At 41.9% G+C, this 20,703-nt stretch overlaps 1 protein-coding gene across 15 annotated transcripts in view; it reads right to left on the reverse strand.

The window, feature by feature from the left end:
* FGGY (FGGY carbohydrate kinase domain containing) overlaps window positions 1-20,703 on the reverse strand; it is a 426,891-nt gene that overhangs the window by 286,073 nt on the left and 120,115 nt on the right. The window lies entirely within an intron of this gene.

Below are 20,703 nucleotides of genomic sequence, written 5' to 3' on the forward strand. Positions count from 1 at the left end.
TAGCAGGCCTTGATTTCTCACTTCCCTGTGCATCTTTGCTTCATTCTGCCTAGAATGTTCTTCACTGTTATGTATTTGCTAGTTAGCCTTCATGACTCAGCTCAGATCATCCCTTTTCATGAGGCCCCAGTGAAGGGCAAGCTGAGTCCAAAGCCTCTTCTCTAAGCTTCAATCTGGACATAGTCCTAACAATGACCATAGTAACTGTCTCTGCCCATTGGCTTCCCTAGCTCTCCCATTAACTCTAGCTACTCCTTCAGAGCAAAATCAGCCCTGCTCAGCTCTGTCTCCAGTACTGAGTCTACATTCAGCCACAATGAATACAGAGTAAACGGCAGCACTAACAAATGAATATGGTTTGTCCACCTCGCCTGTGGTTTATCACTCATCAGGTAAATGATAAACCTGGGAGGCTCACACAGTTTTAAAGATAAACCTATCTCATAGAGTCAAGGTGCATCTCCTTCAATCACTCACACTGATTCACTCACCCACTCAAATATTTAGTATTCAGTTACTATGATTCTGGCACCAGGTGATGCCCTGGGGAACCAGTGGTATGCCAGAGACTTGGTCCTCTGCTCGCATAGAAGTTGACAGTTAAACTGGGGGAGACATAGCTTGATCAATCGCATCTAAAATCACATACTAACAATAATGTTCTAAAGGAGGTAGAGAGATGAGTGGAAACCTTTAGCAGGGGAATCGGATATAACGTGGTGGGAGGAAAGGGGAGGAAGTAACAAGCCAGAGAGGCTCCACAGAGGTGACATTTTGTGAGACCTAAATTTCTTCTGAAATCAAACAAATGTTATGGATCATTACTGATTTTTTTCAGATTGTGTAGATGGCAGAGCACACTGAGCTGAGCTAAGCCAAACAGATATACTGAGGGAATGTTAGCACCAATAGAAATGCAATACACATGTGCTAAATCCTTCACCTTACTTAAGATACATTTTTTTTCTTTTTGAGGCATAAAGAAGGTAGTCACCTGTATAGCATATCCTGAAGAATACAAAATAGGCTAATTCCTCCTGGCACGATGCCTGGAATTCCAACTTTTTGGAAGCTCTGAGAGCTCACTGCAAAGAACAATGCTATGGAACAGAAGATGGTGTAGACAGATTATTTCTAATGATCCGACTACACAGAACAACGCTTCACTCTCCAAATGCCCCATTCATTTGCAGAATTCTATGCCTCTGTTCTGACTGTTCCTTCTGTCTTAAATGCTTATTGTTCCTTCCACTCATTCTTGTCTACTTGGCAAACTCCAAGTCATCCAGATGGTCCGGTTGCAATGGCACCTCCCCGCTACCTCCAAGCTAAACTCACGGCTTTCTCTTTTGCGGCAGCATTCTAACTTGAAAATACTACATTCTAGTTCTTAATAGCAGAGGCAGGTTGAGTTCATGCCGCAAGTCTTTGACCCTCCACATATCTGCATCTCTTGCCGTGTAATTTGCCATGCTGCCCTACCGCCTCCCACCCCCACACTGTGGACATGATCTCCCTTCCTACCTCTATATTTTGGATTCTGTCACATGACTGGATTTGGCCAAAAATGTAAGGCAGGAGGACAGCATTCTGGGTTCAAGTCTAAGCGTCAAGAGGCATTCTGAGTTTCTGCTTGCTCTCTTGCACCTCTGGCACAGCCTTGAGAAAATCAGGTAGGGCCAGCCCAATGGTGGGAGGAGGAGGAGAAGAGATAGGTGGAGCAGAGCAATGACCACCAAGCCCAACCTGGATCCCACATCCCCTCCCAGGCAGTCAAGACCTGACGCAGTGAGTTCAGCTAAGACTAGAAGACTCACCCAGCAGACCACAGCCTAAATGAGCTACCCCTGAGCCAAATACATGATTATTATGTTAAACTACTGAGCACTGGTTGTGGTTGGTAATGGTCAATAGTTAACTCAACATTTTATAGTACAACTAAGTTATTCCAAGTAGATTCCCCCCACCCCAAGAGGGCACGGAGAGGGATGGCTCAGTCCTCACAGCAAGTTAGAATGGGGGGCCAGAGAGCCTGCTTTGAGGGAAAATGACTGAGCCCAGGAGGCAGGGAATTTACAGGTGCAGATGCCTAGGGCAACTTCATCCCCCATCAGGATTACTCAAACACTATGAGGGTCCATTTCATGCGGATCTCTTTAAATCAACTCCTGGGCAATATAAATGTGTAAAAGCAGCAGAATTGGCAAAATGCAGAGAGTACACTTGAGGCCACAGGTTCTCCAGAAATCTCCAGGACAGAGAGAGCACAGGATTTTATCTTAGTGAGTACAGACAAGCTACCAGTAGCAGAACAAAAGGTTTGCCTCCCCCCTGAGGCCTCTATTAAGACCAGTTTTCTGTCATTCCCTGAGGTGTTTGTGAGCAGCTTGCAACTCCCAGAATAACTCTTCATCATCAGGCAAGCTGACCTACCAGCCCACTGGGGATGGAGGATGTACTTTGTAGGATTACAATTGCAGGTAGGGGACTGCGAAAGACTGGAGCGACACTAGCAGGCTGAGCTGTTTCACAGATGGGCAGCCAGGGAGGAGTGTTGTCCCCAGGGAGAAGGGGCCACTGGCTGTTTGTTCTCTGGAGCCAGACTGCCAGGGCAGAAACTGCTAGGCCTTCACTGCTCTCAGATCTGTTAATGCCGAAGAGACTATAACATCCTAGGTGCAAGTCCAAAGAACAGCGATCAATAAGCAGGGAGAACCAAAACAATATCTAAGTTAGGGGTCCAGTTCGTGTGAGAGCAGGTCCAAGAGAACATGTATAGGAGGCAGGTCTCTCTGAAGAGAGGATGGTGAAACCACAGGAACTGAGCATCACTAAGGGAAGCAGTGAGAGCTCAGAAGGAGGCGAGAAAGACTTTCTGAATGAGAACCACTGATTTTCAATTTTCAATTTAAAAGTTTCTGCAGAACTAAAAAAATCATTGGCACTGCTGAAATTCAAATTAATGATCTGGAAGACCAAGTGAACAACATATCATACTTCCCAGAGCAAACATGAAGAGAGAAATGATGAGAGAACAAAAGAGGCGTGGAGAGCAGATCCAGCAACGTAACATGAGAATAACTGGAATTCCAGAAGGGATTTTTTTTTTTTTAAGAGAAAAGGAAAAATTAAAAATATACACACACCCAAAAAAAGATGAAAGAGATGCTATAATTAAATGAATACAGTACTAGATTTTTTTAAAAATATACTGAGCTGAAGCAAGATTTAAGCTTGCAGATTAAAACTCTCATTAAGTCCAGGAAGTGAATCCAGGAAATACTTGAATTTCAAGCGTAAACAGAAAATTATACAAGCTTCCAGACAGAAAGAATAAGTTACTTGCAAAGGCAAGAGATTCAGACTAGCTGAGGAATTCTCATCTACACCTCTGGAATGTAGAAGACAGTGGAACAATGTACAGACTATTAAGAAAAATGATCCAAGAACCTTATGCCCAGACAAAATATTATTCAGCTGTCAGGGCAAAAGAAAACATTTTCAACATGCGAGGCTTCAAAAAGCAAACTTCCCATATACATGCTCTGGGGACAATACTTGAGAATGAACATAACCAAAAAAACAAGTGATTCACGTAAGGGAAATCAAAGACTAGAGGAGCCAGCAGCGGTGAGCACTGATGTTCACTCTCTCTCTCCGTATGTGTGCGCGTGCACATGTACATGATGTACATGTGTACATGTGTGCTCAAACATGTGCACATACATACACATATATTTAAATCTACATAGATGATGATAAATAATGTAAGCAGGGATTTGTAATATTAAGTTTTCCTGAAACACCTCCCTGCTATATTTAGAAGGAAAAATCTAGTAATGGTCCAGAAGTGAAAATACTGTGAGCAAAACCTCAGAGTCAGAAACTAAAGAAGGGGTACACAGGAGAAGTATGCAGATGTGTGCGTATGTATGTTTGGGCAGAATGTTAAGTTTAGTGTATGGAATGAGAAGGTAATTTCTAACAGAAACAAAAACCTTAGTAGAATTCTCAAAATCACAAGGAATAAAAAAAGAATAAAGAGAAAGTTAAGAAGTCAGTCAAACCAAACTAAACCAATCAAAAGGAAAAGAGGGAAACATAATATAAATAGAAAATAAAAATACCATAGAAAGAATAAAGTCACTTATTTCAGTTATGACAACAAACGTTAATGGGCTGAATTCCACAAGTGGTTAAAAGATAACAGCAATCACACTGGGGTTAAAATTGAGTTATATCTTGTTTACAACATAGATTTTTTTAATGTGATAAAAAGGTTTTTTATAAAAAGATCAACAAAGAGGTGCACCTGGGTGGTGCAGATGGTAAGTGCCCGACTCTTGGTTTAGGATCAGGTTCTGATCTCAGGGTCATGAAATTGAGCCCCCCATCGGGCTCTGTGCTCAGCATGGAGTCTGCTTGGAATTCTCTCTCCTTCTGCCCTTCCCCCACATTCCCCCCCTCTAAAATAAGTAAATAAATCTCTTTAAAAAGTCAACAAAAAATAACAAATACAATTTTTTAATATGACAATTTAAATACCAAAGTAGAATACAAGATTAAAAATATTAGCCAAGACTAAGAGGGGCATTCCATAATGACAAAATACTCAATCCAAGAGTATTACTGTTCATTGAATTTTATGAATGAACAACATAATGTGAAATATATAAAACCAGAGCTCCCAGAAATTAAAAAAAAAAAAAAAAGCCACTTGAAAAGAAAATTTATTTGAAGATTTTACTGTACTTTCAGAATTTAAGAAATGGATAAACCAAAATAATAATAATATTACTATTGAGGAATTAAAGGACTCAAATACAATCAATAAATTAAATGCTGTATGTTCACATAGGGGGAGAGAGAAAGATAACATTTTATAATACAAGCAGAGACTAAATAGGCAAAATGGTATTTTACAGAGAAATTTTGAGTTTAAAAGTTTTTATTAGAAATGAAAAAAGTCTGAAAATCAATAACCTAAGCAGACAACTTAAGAAATTATAAAAAAACTAAAACAGATTAAATTGAAAAAAAAGATCAAAAGGAGTAGTAAAGATAAAAGCATATGAAAGATATAACATAATAAGATAAAATTTAGGTAATCAAGAGAGCCAAAATATGGTTCTAAGAAAAGACAATACAAACAAACAAAAAAACCTCTGGTAAAATTGAGGAAGGAAAAAATAACAAATATCATGAACGAAAATGGGGGACATAACTACAGAAAAAGCTGACATTAATAGAAAAAAGAGATTAAGTAAATAACATTATGCTTGTACATTTCAAAATTTAGATGAAACGGGAAATTGACTAAAAAGACAGAACTTACCAAACTGACTCAAGAAAACATAAAAAACCTTCATAAACTTATTACCATTAAAAAAATAAGCCAACAGTTAAAAATTATCCTTCAAATAAAATTTCAAGCCCAAATGGTTGTACCAGAAAGTTGTAACAAATGTTCAAGGAACAAAGCATTCCACGTTATTTCAGAGACTAGAAGAAGAAGAAATGCTCCCAAAGTTATTTATGAAGCTAGCATAACTATATTATAAAACCAAACAAAGACAGTATAAGAAACGAAAATCAGAGGCCACTCTTACATTACTGAATGGGGGCATAAAAATTCTAAGCAAGGCATGACCAAATTTTATATAAAAATGTGAAAAAAGTACATAATGAACAACATTCCAAAACATTTTAATAATTAAAGATCTATGAATGTATTTTGCCACAGTATTTTATTAAAGGAGAGAAAAATGATCAACTCACATTGAAGAAAGAAAAGTATTTGATGAAGTCAAAGGCCACATCAAGATAGAAACTCTTATTGAAGTAGCAACAATAGAAGCTTCTGCTTCTAACCATGATGGACTAACAAGAGACTGGATTTTACCTCCCCACCCCCCACCTTAAGAAATTGGAAAAGCAGGAAAAAAAAAAATGACACAACTGCTCTCAGACCTTGAACAACAGGCAGCACAGAACTGTGATCCCTAAGAGAAGGAATCAAATGCGGTGAGCCCTAACATCACTCTGGCTTTCTGCCAGGAAGCCCATACCTGACCACAAAGCAGAAAGAAGGATGCCAAGGAAAACAGGTCAGGTTCACAAAATTGGGAAGACAAAAATGAGAATTCAAGGAATTTGAGGTGGCTGGAAGCCGTGATGGCAAAGAAGAGGTAGCTATGCAGAAAGAGGGTCTTGAAAAGCTGCACAGGAGTCCCACGGAATCTAACTACAAAGATGCAGATATGGACACGGACACTCCAAGAGGTCTGGTTGAAGGCTATGAGCTGAGACGTTCTCAGGGCTCACAAAGACCTAAGAGTGCAAATCATCTCAGTGACTAAAATTAGAGTGGAACGTCCTCATTGATCACTTGGGACATTCGGGGAGACCCCCAAAGAATGCCTTAGAAGTGTAACTGAACCTTCCTGTGTAAAGGTTACAATAAAATAAGTTTTGAATGAACATTCCAAAAAATAAAACAAAGCCAAAAGTACATTAACAGCCTACCAGAAAAAGTAGCTCAACGGTCATTAAAAAAAAAGACAACAAAACCCAGACGCTGGACAACATAAAATTAACAGTCAGCATCCAATAAAAAATACTGGAAGAAACAATGGCCAATTTTTTTTAATTTGATAAAAGCTATCAACCCACAGAGCCATGCTCACTGGAACCAAAGCAAGATAAACACAAAGAAAACCATATCAAGACATATTATATAATCAAATTATTATAAAAAAAAAGTTGACAATCTTAAAAGCAGTCAAACGAAAGACATATAATAGAGGAACAGTCCAACAAGGTCAGCAGACTTTTTACCAGAAATAATGCAACCCAGAAGAAAGTGGAGTGACATCTTTAAAGTACTGAAAAGTTTTAAAAAGAAAAAATCAAACTAGAATTCTACATTCAGAAAAAAAGATCTTCAAGCAATTAGTATGAAATAGAGTCTTTTTCAAACAAATAAAAACTGGGAGAATTCATTTCCAAGAAACTTGCACTGCAGGACATGTTAAAGGCATTTCTTTAGGGAGGAGGAAGAGGACACTGAATAGAAATATGAATTGATATAAAGTAACGAAAATGTATCAGAATCAGTAAATATGTGGGTAGATACAAGCAGCGGGTTTTCATTTTTAAGTTTCTCTTTTTTTTTTTTTAAAGATTTTATTTATTTATTTGAGAGAGAGACTGAGAGAGAGAGCACATGAGAGGGGGGAGGGTCGGGAAGGTCAGAGGGAGAAGCAGACTCCCTGCCGAGCAGGGAGCCTGATGTGGGACTCGATCCAGGGACTCCAGGATCATGACCTGAGCCGAAGGCAGTCGCTTAACCAACTGAGCCACCCAGGCGCCCCCATTTTTAAGTTTCTTTAAAAGAGAATTGACTTTAAGGGGCGCCTGGGTGGCTCAGTCGTTAAGCGTCTGCCTTCGGCTCAGGTCATGATCCCAGGGTCCTAGGATTGAGCCCCGCATCAGGCTCCCTGCTCGGCGGGAAGCCTGCTTCTCCCTCTCCCACTCCCCCTGCTTGTATTCCCTCTCTCGCTGTGTCTCTCTCTGTCAAATAAATAAATAAAATCTTTAAAAAAAAAAAAAAAGATAATTGACTTTAAGTTTCATCTTTAAAAGATAATTTAGGGAAAAAAAAACCAATGTACTGCAGGGCTTATAACATACGTACAAACAAAACGTGACTATAATAGCACAAATGATAGAAAGATATGAAAGATATTATATGTGATGGGGTGTAAAATTATTTTAAGGTAAACTGTGATAACTTAAAGATGCGTATTATAAATCCTAGAGGAACCAGTAAAAAAAAAAAAAGATAAAATCAATAAACCAATTTGGGAGATAAAATGGAATACTAAAAACATTTCAGTAATCTGGAAGAAGGCAAGAAAAGGGAAAAAATTGGGCGCCTGGGTGGCTCAGTCGTTAAGCGTCTGCCTTCGGCTCAGGTCATGATCCCGGGATCCTGGGATCGAGTCCCACATCGGGCTCCCTGCTCCGCGGGAGGCCTGCTTCTCCCTCTCCCACTCCCCCTGCTTGTGTTCCTGCTCTCACTGTGTCTCTGTCAAATAAATAAATAAAACCTTTAAAAAAAAAAAAAAAAAAAGAAAAGGGAAAAAATTACAGAGAATACACAGAACAAATAAAAGGCAAATGGCAAGATGGCAGATTAAAACCTAGTCTAAAAATTCCAATGAAAAGGCAAAAATTGTTAGGATGGATTAAAAAATAAAAAATGAAATCCAACTCCATGCTATCTGTAAGAAACTTATTTAAATATACGGATGCAAGATAGGTTCAAGAGTGAAAGGAGAGAAAAAGATACACCAGGCACATACTAGTAATAAATAAGTACATGTGGCTATATGAATATCAGAAAGTAAACTTCAGAACAAGAAATATTACCAGGGAAAAAAGAGGTGCATAATGATAAAAGGGTCAATTCATCAAGACAACCTGTGGGTTCAAGAAGAAATCGTAGTTTGTTAGAATGGCAACTTGAACTCAACTACACTTTGATTTCTTTCTTCTTTGTTTGAGCTCAGAACTAACAAGCAATGCAAGACTGCACATGACATCAAGGACTCATGACAGTTTAACTGGATGTGACCACCTAAGGTCACCCTTGGTTTTTTTGTTTTTTTTACACAGGTTTGCCTAAAATACATCAGTCTCAGTGGCCCATGTTGATTAAAAGGTCTGACAGGGTGGAGGGGTCCAGAACTGCGGGCTTGCTCTCTTTTTATAGTATTTTAGATAAGAGCCTGTTTGAGTGGGGAAGGTCAGGAGGTACTAAAGCATCTACCTCCTTCTAATAAAAGAATGTTACTTTGTTTCATTTCCTGATGCTCCATCCAGCCTTTTGGGAATTTCAGCACCTCTGGTCTGGCCATGACCTCCCACAGCAGGGACCGTATCTGCCTTATTCATCATGCCACTCCCCGGGACCAGACACGGTGCCTCTCTGGCCCAAAGTTTTGAAAGCTCAATCCATGTTTATTAAGTAAATTAATGAGAACCATAGGATGTCAGTTATACGAGGAAACTTTCAGGTTCCTAATCACTTTTTTTAATTGTTTCCATTATAAGGCCCAGATCTTCAGCAACTGCTCTCCGAGCAAGCTCTAGAAGAGAGGAGGCTAGATTCTTGATTCCTGGAGTGACCAAGAGCAACTGCAGAACACTGCATCCCCTGCACAAACCACCCACCTTAATGGAACAAGGAGAGCTTTTTCAAAACGTGTTTTGTCTACCTTACATACCTCCCATCACCTACGTCCCCAGACACAAACACATGCTGAATCTCTAACACATCTTCTTTTCTTTCAAAAAAAGCAAAAAACAAAAAGAGCCTTCCAGTTAAAGATGCAGGATTGGCAATACACGTTGACCTCTGCTCACTTTAAAGATTCCAATAAGATGGCAGTATAAGAAAGGCAAAAACCCACAATGACAAAGATAATAGGAGAGATGATAGCAGCAGAGATTTGAAAGGCAGAAAACACAGATGGATCAGTTATAAGGCCCTTGGTAGACTTCGAAAGATAAAACCTAAGTAGCGGGGTGAAAAGTCCAGAAGCACAGTGATTCCCCTGCAAAGGCACCAGGTACTTCAGAAAGTGGGAATACAGGTGGGGCTAAAAACGGCAAGATGGCTGAAAGCTTTGTAGGAAGTGAGTAGATCCTCATGTGCCCTCACGATGAGCAACCAGGGTACTCCTCTCCTGCACCGTGAGAGACAACAAAGGTTCGCCTGAGACTGAGTAGGGTAACAAGGCCCAGCTACAAGTAGAAGCATCTTGACAAGAACAGAGTGATAAAGTAAGGAAATGCCTCTTTGCAAGTCAGGCCTCAAGATCCTTCCCCCAACTCAACTTCCGGAGCTCTGGCTGCCAGGTTTATAGCCCAAACACTCATTTTTGGGGAATCTAAGCAGACAAAAGGAAAAGACCAAAGGCCAGTTGGGAGGGCAATCTGAGAGATAAGCCACTCTAGTCTTGGGAGGATTAAAATGGCAATAAAATCCATTTTTGATGATGAATAGTAGTAACTGAGAATTATCATCACCATCATCATCATCCTAATAAAAAATTCAGAAAATATTTCCTGTGGACCCACTGTGTTTATATCAGAGTTTTTCCAGCCAGTGAGGAGCCCCGCAACTCTGAGAGAAACAAAGGGAAAGTGTCACCAGGATTCCCGTCACACTCCTGAGACCATGAAGAAGCCTTAGCAGGAACAAGAACTTTTGACTTTCCTGCTTTTACCCAGAGCAAGGCACACATCAAAAGCACACGCCTGCTGAGTTCCAGAGGTCTGATCATTATCATGCCTTTCTCAACAAGATTTTATAAAAATGAAGTCGGCATTGCTGCATTATTTATATGCAGTTCACTGTATTGACATTGCCAGGCCCCCACTTTCAAGGGAAGCCTTTTGTTCTCTGCTTGGGTAAGGCAGAACCTGGAGAGTCTCAATCGAACAAGCTGGTGAATAACAGAATAATTAGAGCCCGAGAGTGGGGATAAATTACCCAACTATTCCCGGCTGCAGCCTTCAGTACATCCCAGGCCTGTGGTGGCTCTGTTTTTCCACGCCATACAACAGACTGAATCACCAGCTCTGAAGATAGAGCTCAGGGGGAGATATGACTGGGGCTAGATTGCCAATTGTATCAACAAAGACACCAAGACGGCCTTATTTCTGAAGAAATACCCCTGCACCAATCAGAGCTGCTTCTTCGAAAGAGCTGTCAGATTTCAGGCTTGGTACTATTGGCTCTGCACTTCATCAAGCCTTGCTGACAGGTCCGTGACAGACCGAAATAATATATGCAATGATGCAACGCAGGGCAATATTAAATTGCCTTTTCAGTGAGACCTGCCGATAACATGGTTTGAACATAGCTGTGACAATATGGGGAGCATGAAAGAAGTGAATAAATAATCAAGTTCAGGGAGTTTTCCCATGACCCCAAGGAAAAAGAGATCTAAGAGTCAGAAAACAAAAGATCCTAAAGTCACTGCCAAAACATTCTAAGCTTTTGGGGAAGCCCCTGGACTCATGCACTTGCATTTATCTCCTAAAAAATAAGGATGATAATGATTAGAAGCAAAATGAGAGGTGGGGAGTAAAAGGGGAAGGGAAGGAACCTAGGGACAGGTCATAAGTCCCCGCCACAGACCATGCACTATGCCAGTACTTTTATGTAGGTTATTTGCAAGTGTTCCCACAACAAAATGGTAAGGACGCTATCAGTATCTCCATTCAACAGAGAAGGAAACTGAGGCTCACGAAGGTTGGGTAACTCATTTGAGGTCATACATTACGTAAGAGCAAGGCAGAAGTTTAAACCCTGGTCTGATGGATTAAAAGTCTACACTGGTCCAATATGCGCTTTTTCAGGCCCATTCATGAGTATTTACAAATCAATTAGAGCATGTGAAAGAGTGTAAAATATTTGAGATATTTGATTTCTCTGTGTCTATCTTGTCTGTTACCTCCTTTTCTTAATGAAGGAAAAATATAATAATAAAAACAGATGAAGAAACACAGAGATCTAGGGGGTAAATAAGTAGCTGCCTTAGGTTTCCCATGAAGATGTTCTGGTAAAACTTAAGATGTTCAAGAGATGCACACCATAGTCCAGGACACAAGGACAACAGTGAGATGCTCCCCCAAGGGGCAAAAAGGAACACTGCTCTCGAGAGTTCAAGCTGTGAGGCCAACTCACAATGAGTTGGAGTAGAAATACGTAAAATTAGCATGAAAAGACGGCAGTGGCTTCTAGGACTCAGGGTTCACAGTGAGCAGACCGAAGGCATTCAGAGGGCGAAAGAAAGGATTTGCCAATCAGACGGATGGTTAGTCTGCATGGAGCAGAGGAGGCAAGAAGCCAGGCAAGTGTCCATGGTGACAGGGAACAGACGTGAGGTTTTCAAAACTTTCAAGATATCCTGTCTCTAAGAAAAGGAAGGAAAGGCAAGGAACTGGAAAATGAAACGGAAAAGAAAAAGAAACAAAGAGAAAAACAGCCTCAAAACTAGTTTCTAGAGGGATGAACAGGCAGAGCACAGAGGATTTTTAGCAATGAAACCGTATGATACTATAATGGTGGATACATGTCATACATTTGTCCAAACTCATCGAGTGTCCAACACCAGGAGTGAACAGTAATGTAAGCCATGGGGGCGCCTGGGTGGCTCAGTGGGTTAAGCGTCTGCCTTTGGCTCAGATCATGATCTCCAGGTCCTGGGATCGAGCCTCGAATTGGGCTTCCCGCTCAGTAGGGAGTCTGCTTCTCTCTCTCTCTCTCTCTATCCCTCTGCCCCTCCCTACCGCTCATTCTCTCTCTCAGTAATAAATAAATAAAATCTCTCTCAATAATAAATAATCTCCAAAAAAAAAAAAGTAATGTAAGCCATGGGCTTTAAGTGATGATGATGTGTCAACGTAGGTTCATCACTTGTAGTGATTGCACCACTCTGGTGGAAAATGTGGATGGGGGGTAGGCTGTGCATGTGGGGGAGCAGGGGGAGTATGGGAAATCTCTGTACCTTCCAATCAATTGTGCTGTGAACCTAAAACTGCTCTAAAAAATTAAAGTGTATTAAAAAACAACCAACCAACCAACCTCACTTCTCAAATGTCCTTCAAGGATCAACATCCAGAAACTGGCAGAAACAGTGCGTCTGCTCTTCAGGAAGATGCAATCAGGTTTGCTATTAATGTCAAGAACATGGTGATTTTGTAACTTAGCCATCTAAGCCACTCAGAGTAAATACCATCCCTTGAGGCCAAGGGATTCACAGTCTCTCAGGGGCAGAAGAGCACCTAAGATCAGCTGCTGACATGGGTAGAGCTGGCATTTGACCCCGAACAGTTAGCTTTAGAGCCCAGGTCCTTAACTACTATACACACTGCCTCCAGGAACACGCCCCTTGTGTGATAGGGGCATTTCACAGGTAAGAGGGACACCAAGAGAAGGAGGGCTATATTAGATACTCCTTAGGAGGAGTAGCTTGAGCTGTGAGTCCTGAAATATGGGGAGGAGCTCATCAGGTAGACAGAGGGTATAGAGACCTTTCGGGCACAGTGTATATAGCAAAGTATTCAGTTCAAGAATGATCCTGCCTCTGGATAGGAGATAGAATAGCTGACTGCGAAGGACTCTTCCAGGCTCCTGATTTTACTGCTGATATGAGGAAGAAACTACTGAGCATGTACAAGCGGCAGGTTCTGGGTCAGACATGGTGATGCCATCATTCACTAGTGAGTGAGAGATCCTCCCTGTACTTCATTTTCTTCATCTATTAAGGCAAGCAATAGTACCAGATAAATGGGACTAGATAAACAGTAATTTGCCTCATAAACTCAATAAAATGGAGTTAATCTACATAAAGCATGTAGCACAGTCCCTGGTACACAGCACATGCCCAACAAAAGGTGGTAATTTTTCTTCTTGTTTTCATCAAAGTGAGCATCCTCCTCATCATCATCTCATAGCTTCCTTTGAGGAAGAAAATATCAATGAAAGAAATATTCAAATGAAAAATCGCTTTGATGCAGTGCTAAGAACACTACAAATAAGATGGGTCTTCAGCTCTAACTTCATGAGCATTATCTGACCTAAATGAACTTAATGACATAAACCACCCAGCTCAGCCCTGCTCAACTCAACATAAAACTGAGTTTTATATATTTAAATTCTTGGTTTATATCTTGAACTTACATGCCAATACTGGGCCCAAACTGGGCCCCCTCCTCAAAGTTAGGAGCAAAGCCACTCAGAACACTCTACCCATTCATGGAGTGGTTCATTATTCCCCAAACATATTTTTGCCAGCACTGAGCGTGGCGCCACAGAGATATCGAGGTGAGGAGTAGATCTCTTCCCTTGAGTAGTGCCAAGGATAGAAGGCAAAGACAGACATGCAGGGGGAAATGCAAAAACTAATTTAAGAAGGGTCTTCATACAGGTATATACAATGGTCTAGGGGAGCACAGAAGGCTAGAGAAACTAACTCTGTGGAGGTTCTAGAAACCTCACTGAAATACCAGAGACAAATGAAAACCTGCCTAAGATGTGTATCCTAGGGATCCCAGGGTAAGGAGTATGAGGGCATCCCTGGTTTGCCTCTTCTCTGGCTGAAACACACCTGCAGCTTCCAGGATGGGAATGCCCACTCTCACTTCTGTGCTTGGTCACGCCTGAAACACCGTCACCTTACTTAGCTCTGGTAAATCTTAATCATCTTCAGAACCATCCTTCGGGAATTCGTCCAACGGTGTGCACAACTATGTTTCCAGTGTTCCCCGCTGTGGCACCTACTGCATTTTAATGCTGGCTCAACTGTCCTCTCTCCCACCCTGGACCGTAAACCAGAAGGATGGTACTTTCTGCATCCTCGGCTTCCGAGGAAGGCTGACACATAGAAGATGCTTAATAAATGTCTGCTGACTCGACACCTGTCACTGATGTCCTCTTTAACCTACTACTGCATACAAATATACCCATTTTATTCTTGCTGAGGAAGTCTGCTTTGAGCATTGCACTGGAGCTCTTCCATGGCAAATCAGTCTGTAATGCTGAGATTTTAAATACTAAAAACAAACAAAACAACCAACAAACAAAAGGAACCAAAGGCTTCTGTTCAAGTGTCAACCAGTATCCTTGCTAAACTAAAAAAAGGAAGTTGCCTGTTTGCTATCCTTAATAACCAGCCTCAATGAAGGAGCTTGAGGGTTTTCTTATTTGGGAAACCATACAGAAAGGTAGGAGTGCACTCGGAGTGTACCATGATCTTTTTTTTATCTCCAAGAGAATTATCATGTGTTTTTCTAATTGAGAAAGACTTATTTATAAACCAGATCTGAAAAAAAAAAATGGCCTAAATTTACTCTATTTCCCTTGTGCATCATTTCTGTTTCTTTTGAACCCTGCACAGCAGTTTATGACAAATAAATCATGTCTTATAAATTAAGCAACTGGAGAAACTGAAATGGGAATGGTTGATGGCAGGCTTAAAAAGACACCCCCATATACAACTTGGGTCATAGTATTGCAGTCACCCACCAATCTGGCTGGTTCGACTGATTTTAACAGTGTGATGTATTTCCAAGTACACCTGAAATCAATGATCACTTACTAATCATACCTAGCCTGTTTTTTTTGTTTTGTTTTGTTTTGTTTAAGCAAAAGCCCAGTAAATTAACAAAGTAGCATTCCAATAGTTTGGAAATGGAGAGAAAAAGAAGAATGTCAGATGCAAGGGAGAATTACACCAGGGGAAGAGAAGGATATGGAATGATGGGATAACCATCTTTAGGAAGGGAAATATTTTCAGTTGAAAGCAGCTGTTTTTCATTTCTATGAAAGCAATGAGCATAAATTTCAGAAAGGGAGGATTCAGATTAACAGAGGGAAAGCTGCCTAACTTACAGGGCCAGGAGACATGAGGAGTTGGTATGAGAAGATGATGGTCTTCTTTAAAGGGCTCTTTGAGAAAGAAGAGCCCCCATCAGGCTCAGCTGACCAGGGAATTGTCTGGACTGAAGAGAAGAAACTGCATTACATAGATGACTTCTGCTGTTTTTATCATTATTAGTGTTACGATCCTGGTTCAAAGATTCTGTGGTTCACTTCATTTACTGTAAAGCCAACCCTTTGATTGCCACAAAAGAACAATACTGAAGAACAGCATTTCTGAGAATTTCGAATTCATGAAGACAGTCGTGCCAAATTTATGGCCTTATTTAAATAAAAGCACACAAGTTTCCTTTTAAATTTCAATTTAATAAAATATATTGAGTGGCTATGAAGTGCAAATTCTGTGCAAGGTGTCAGGAGCATGGAGATAAAACATGAGTCCTGATCCTCAGTCCACTGGAGAGAAAATGAGCCCATCAATTACTGTGATGGAAGCACCAATGGAGTAAAAAGAATAGAAAGACAACATGTAGCATGGCTGTCAAGCGCTGGACAAAATTTAAGGAAGAAGTAGATTATGAGGTGGGTATTAAAAATTCATAAAATGGTATATGTTATAAACCTTAAGACAAAGACACAGACATATGAATACTTGAATCATGCCTGGGAACAGGCAATGTCCTTGTTTAATCTGAACAAAGGTAGGTGTTGGGAGATTAAAAATAAAAAACTTGAAAGTTGGCTTGAGTCATGTAGGTGACCCACTATGTAAACCTCCAAATGTGAGGCAAGAGATATTTATTATCCTTAAAGTAAAATAAATTCATTTCCTAATTATTTCCCCCTCAGCTGGATTAAATCAGGCCAAATTTATTAGAGTATTATTTTTTTAACAGAAATCCTAATATTGGAAAGTCACAATTAGGCAATTAACTGAGAGCTGCCAAACACATATAAAACCTTTGGCTTCCCATCCACTGTAATGGATCCATAAGGGACCAATATGGATTTGATTGCCTAGTAGAAGAACAGCTAATGAGATGGACTTGGCACTTTGAGTAAGGGTTTAAAAATGTTATCACAATAGATACCTGATTCCGAAAAATCTTTCCAAACCAGAAGGAAAGCAACACTGATGCCAGCCATTGTTTAAAAATCTATGACATGCCTAAACCTTAGAGTCAGCTATGTCAACAGAATTTGTAGAGCATTCTGGGTTGTCCAATGAAATAAAGGAGTAAGTTCCCAACTGGTACTTAGCTCTCAAATAAACAGAATGTTTTAGGGTGCTCTGTTAATATTATGGAAAAGGCAAAGGCTTTGGAAATTGGCGGGCATAGATTTAAATCCCAGCTTTGCCCCTGGCTATGTAATTAGGTTTGGGTAACTCTCTGAATTTCTGCATTTTTTTCTCCCATCTAAGATGGAGGTAAGGACACGAGCCTAAAACCTTGTTGTGAGGAACAGATATACTGTAAAACAAAACAAAACAAAGAAACATGGCACGGGGAATGCCTGGGTGGCTCAGTTGGTTAAGCATCTGCCTTCAGCTTGGGTCATGATCCCAGGTCCTGGGATGGAGCCCCACATCAGACTCCCTGCTCAGTGGGGAACCTATTTCTCTCTCTCCCTCAGCCTGCAGCTCCCCCTGCTCATGATCTCTCTCTCACTCTCTTTTTCAAATAAATAAATAAAATATTAAAAAAACAAAATAAAACAAAACCCTAGCACAGCAACTGACCCATGTAGGCCCTCAATAAACAATATCTATTATTAGCAGCACTCGTATTTGTTCACCTTAACTCACCACATTTAAACACTCACACACACACATAGACAGAGGTACTACTGAAATCTGTGCATCAAACTGAACAGAAAATCTCCACATTAATTAGTCTCTTCTGAAACCCCAAGATCGCTCCCTGACCAATACAGAGACCACGTGGAAAGGGCACGTTTTACACCATGACACGAATCTCTTGTCAGCTTATCAATTGGCTCAGATTCCCTCCAAAGAGTCATTCAGTTCCCCTGAGCCTAATACCACTCTGAATTGAGAAAGGGTCTGAAATATTCACGTCTTCAGTGGAATTTCTGTCAAAACTACCAACTAGAACGTCTTAAGTTAAATCTCTACCTTCACACCCGTCCATCGGAGCAATCACTGACATAGGCACAGGTGTACACGGACATTTTCTCCAGAGGGAGCCGCCTACTGACACATTTATAACACCAGCATTAAGTTCTGTCAACCACTTCCCTAACAAAGCAGTCACCAGACCCAACACTTAGGAAGTAGGATGCAGGGCAAATATATTCTCAGCCTCGACAGGTAATAGGTACCTGAAATTTCTTTTCTGTTTATAGGTGTCTACCTTGAAAATTTTTGCCAATAAAAAGTAAAAACAACTTTAAAGGACTTAACGGCATGGAAGTGTCTAATGCTGACCCTAGTGAAAGTCAGTCTGAATGCCTGTTCACAATCTGAAGGCCAGTCACAGAAGGAATTTAGATACGGTATTAGCCACCCTCCTGAATCAGAATGAAGGAGGAGAGGCCAGTATTTAACATACAATTACATAAATACTTAAAATTGCCTTCAGTGGGAAAAGTGCAGGTACCATGAAATCACGTAAGAGGGGCCAAATTTACTCTGAGGGTCAGGGGAGGACTCTAAGTGGACACCTGAAGGATGAATCAGTGTTTTCCAGTAAAGACGGAGGGAGGGGAAAGGCAGGGTCCCAACCAGGGTGCAGCCACACTGATCAAAGGAACAGGATGTGTCCTGTCAGCTCTGAGCCCAGCACCTTCTTAGGCACTTTTGACTCATCTGATTTTTGCCTCACAACAGTCCTGGTAAGAAGAAAATAAATGAGGTAACCGATGCACAGTTGCACTGCCAAAATTACTCACTAGTATCAGCAACTGTGATTCCTTTTCCAGATGCTCCCTAGCAGATACCAGTTGCATAACTTTTTATAAGTCCCTATACCTGTGTATATAGTTAGATGTGCATACATGAGTAGTTGTGTTGGTGAGATTAGAAACCAATGAAGTTCTAGGTCTCAAATACTTTTATTAGCTAAAAAAAAACAAACCAAAAACAAAAATAAAAACCAAACTCACAAGGTTTTGTGTGCCTCCTCTAAGCTTTAATAAGGTACAGGAGACCCAAACATAAGCTAGTAAGTGATCTCTGGATCTTACCATGATTTGGAATGGCTAGTCTAGAAGGGTGTAGACTGTGTGCTCAGTGAGTGCCTGGCCCGTAGAGAGAGCTCCACCACAGCGTGGGTGGTGTTATCACTGTTATTACCTCAAAGGTGGGTTTATCTCTGCCTCCACACCTTTCCTTCTGGCTGAATCTCAGTAGGGAACTTTGACCCAACCACCAATTCAGAGGAACATCCCATCTGGCGGTCATGGCGGGTATCTTCACATATAACACAAATTAAGCCATAGAACTCCTTAGGAAACAACAGAACTCTGACCCCCGTGCCCCCCCACCCCATCACCCAAGGGCCGTGAGGAAGAAGAGAAGCTACTAAGGAGGTGGCATCATAACAACCTGGTGAGACGCTGGCATAGAGGAAGACACCCTGGCTTCCGGATCTTTCCTCAAAAACAGAAACTAATGTCTTAAGTTTCTCGAGTGGCCTCCTCAGCCCTAACTAAGCAAGGGGTCAGGGAAACGAGGGCCCGTGGTGTGGTATTATGGGTCAGTTTGGACAGAACTTGTAAACACCCACCTCCTGTCCAGTTTCTCTTGACCTTCCTACAAGCACAGTGGCCTCAGGCCGCGGTAAACAAAGATCGCCCCCAGCGAGCTAATTTTAGTCCGAGTTATAACAGTAAAAGCCCAAGTTCTTCCCTTTCCTGTGTTGTGACAAGACAAATGCAAGGCTCCCCTGCCCCTGTGGTTCAATTTCTCTGTTAGCAGATAAAGGGGAGACATCCACAAGGGGCAAGCGCCTGCCTGGGCCGGGAAATCTTATCCTGGGTGAGGCTCCCCAGAGGAGGGGGGTGGGATAGATGTAGAGTGAGGAGCTCTTCAATCACTGGCTCACTCTTTATTTATCCATTAACTCACTCATTCCCTTGACAAATGTTTATTTAGCACATGCCACCTGCCAGGCCGGGGCAGGGGGGAGCTCCTGGGTTCACAGAGATGAGTAGGATGAACAGACTGCCATGCGTGGGGCACGGGCAGAAGAGAAGATGAGGGCATTTTTGATAAATGCAGTGAAGGTCACTTGAGGGGGGGGCGCCCCAATCTCGTCCAGGAGCTTGGGAAATAATTCCCGGGGAAGGTGCGTTTAAGCTGAAACTTTAAGGATCACAAGGGCTGTGGGAAGAGAACTGACAAAGGGCATGCATTGGAGAGGACATGGCCTGACTGAGGGATGGGGCTGTCATGTGGTTCGCCACAGGGAGGGTGTGTAGCTAAGTGTGGGAGCGGAGACCAGAGGGGTTGCTGGGGGGCCAGACATCAAGGGCAAGAGACCTGTCAGGCGCTGAGAGCAGTGGGGAGGCAATGATGGGTTTCAACCGAAGGACTGTGCTGATCAGTTCAAATCCCGACTAGGCCACTCGTTACTCTGTGACATTGGGTAAATCCCAATCTCTGATTCTGCAGAGACTAACGTCTTCGGGGATGTGTTGTCTCAATCAACAGATATTTACTGTGCATCTACTTGGTGCCAGCCACTGTGTCACACAGAGGGATGCGGCAGGGAATAAGACAAGTCCTTGTGCTCCCAGTGCATATATTCTAGCAGGGGCATCAGACACAGCACACTCGTGGGTGGGGGGATAAGCAGGGTGACAGGAAGAGAGTAACCTTTGGGCAGGATGGGCAGAGAAGGCCTCTGAGGAGAGGGCACCGGAGCTGAGGCCTGAGGAATGAGAAGGGTCCTTCATCATAAGGAGAGACCTGGGCAGAGAAGAGAGTGACTGTGACGATCTGGGGGTGGGGGGAGGGGACCGTCCACCTGTGCAAGTGCAGCTGAGCACAGAGCACAAAGAGGAGGGCCGGGCTGGCAAGGGAGGTGGCATCCCGAGGGCACGGGGCCTCAGTGGAGTGGGGACATTACAGCGCCAACTGGTGAGCTGCTGAGTGACATGACCTCAGTTACAGGTTAAGAACACTCAGGCTGCTGTGTGGAGGAGGGACAGGAAATGGGCAAAGGGGGAAGGGGTGAGATCTAAAAGGGGGGGCTTCTGTGCCCTCTCTCATCACTGGAAAC

The sequence above is a fragment of the Halichoerus grypus genome, chromosome 5 (assembly GCF_964656455.1).
Source record: "Halichoerus grypus chromosome 5, mHalGry1.hap1.1, whole genome shotgun sequence".
Lineage (NCBI taxonomy): Eukaryota > Metazoa > Chordata > Mammalia > Carnivora > Phocidae > Halichoerus > Halichoerus grypus.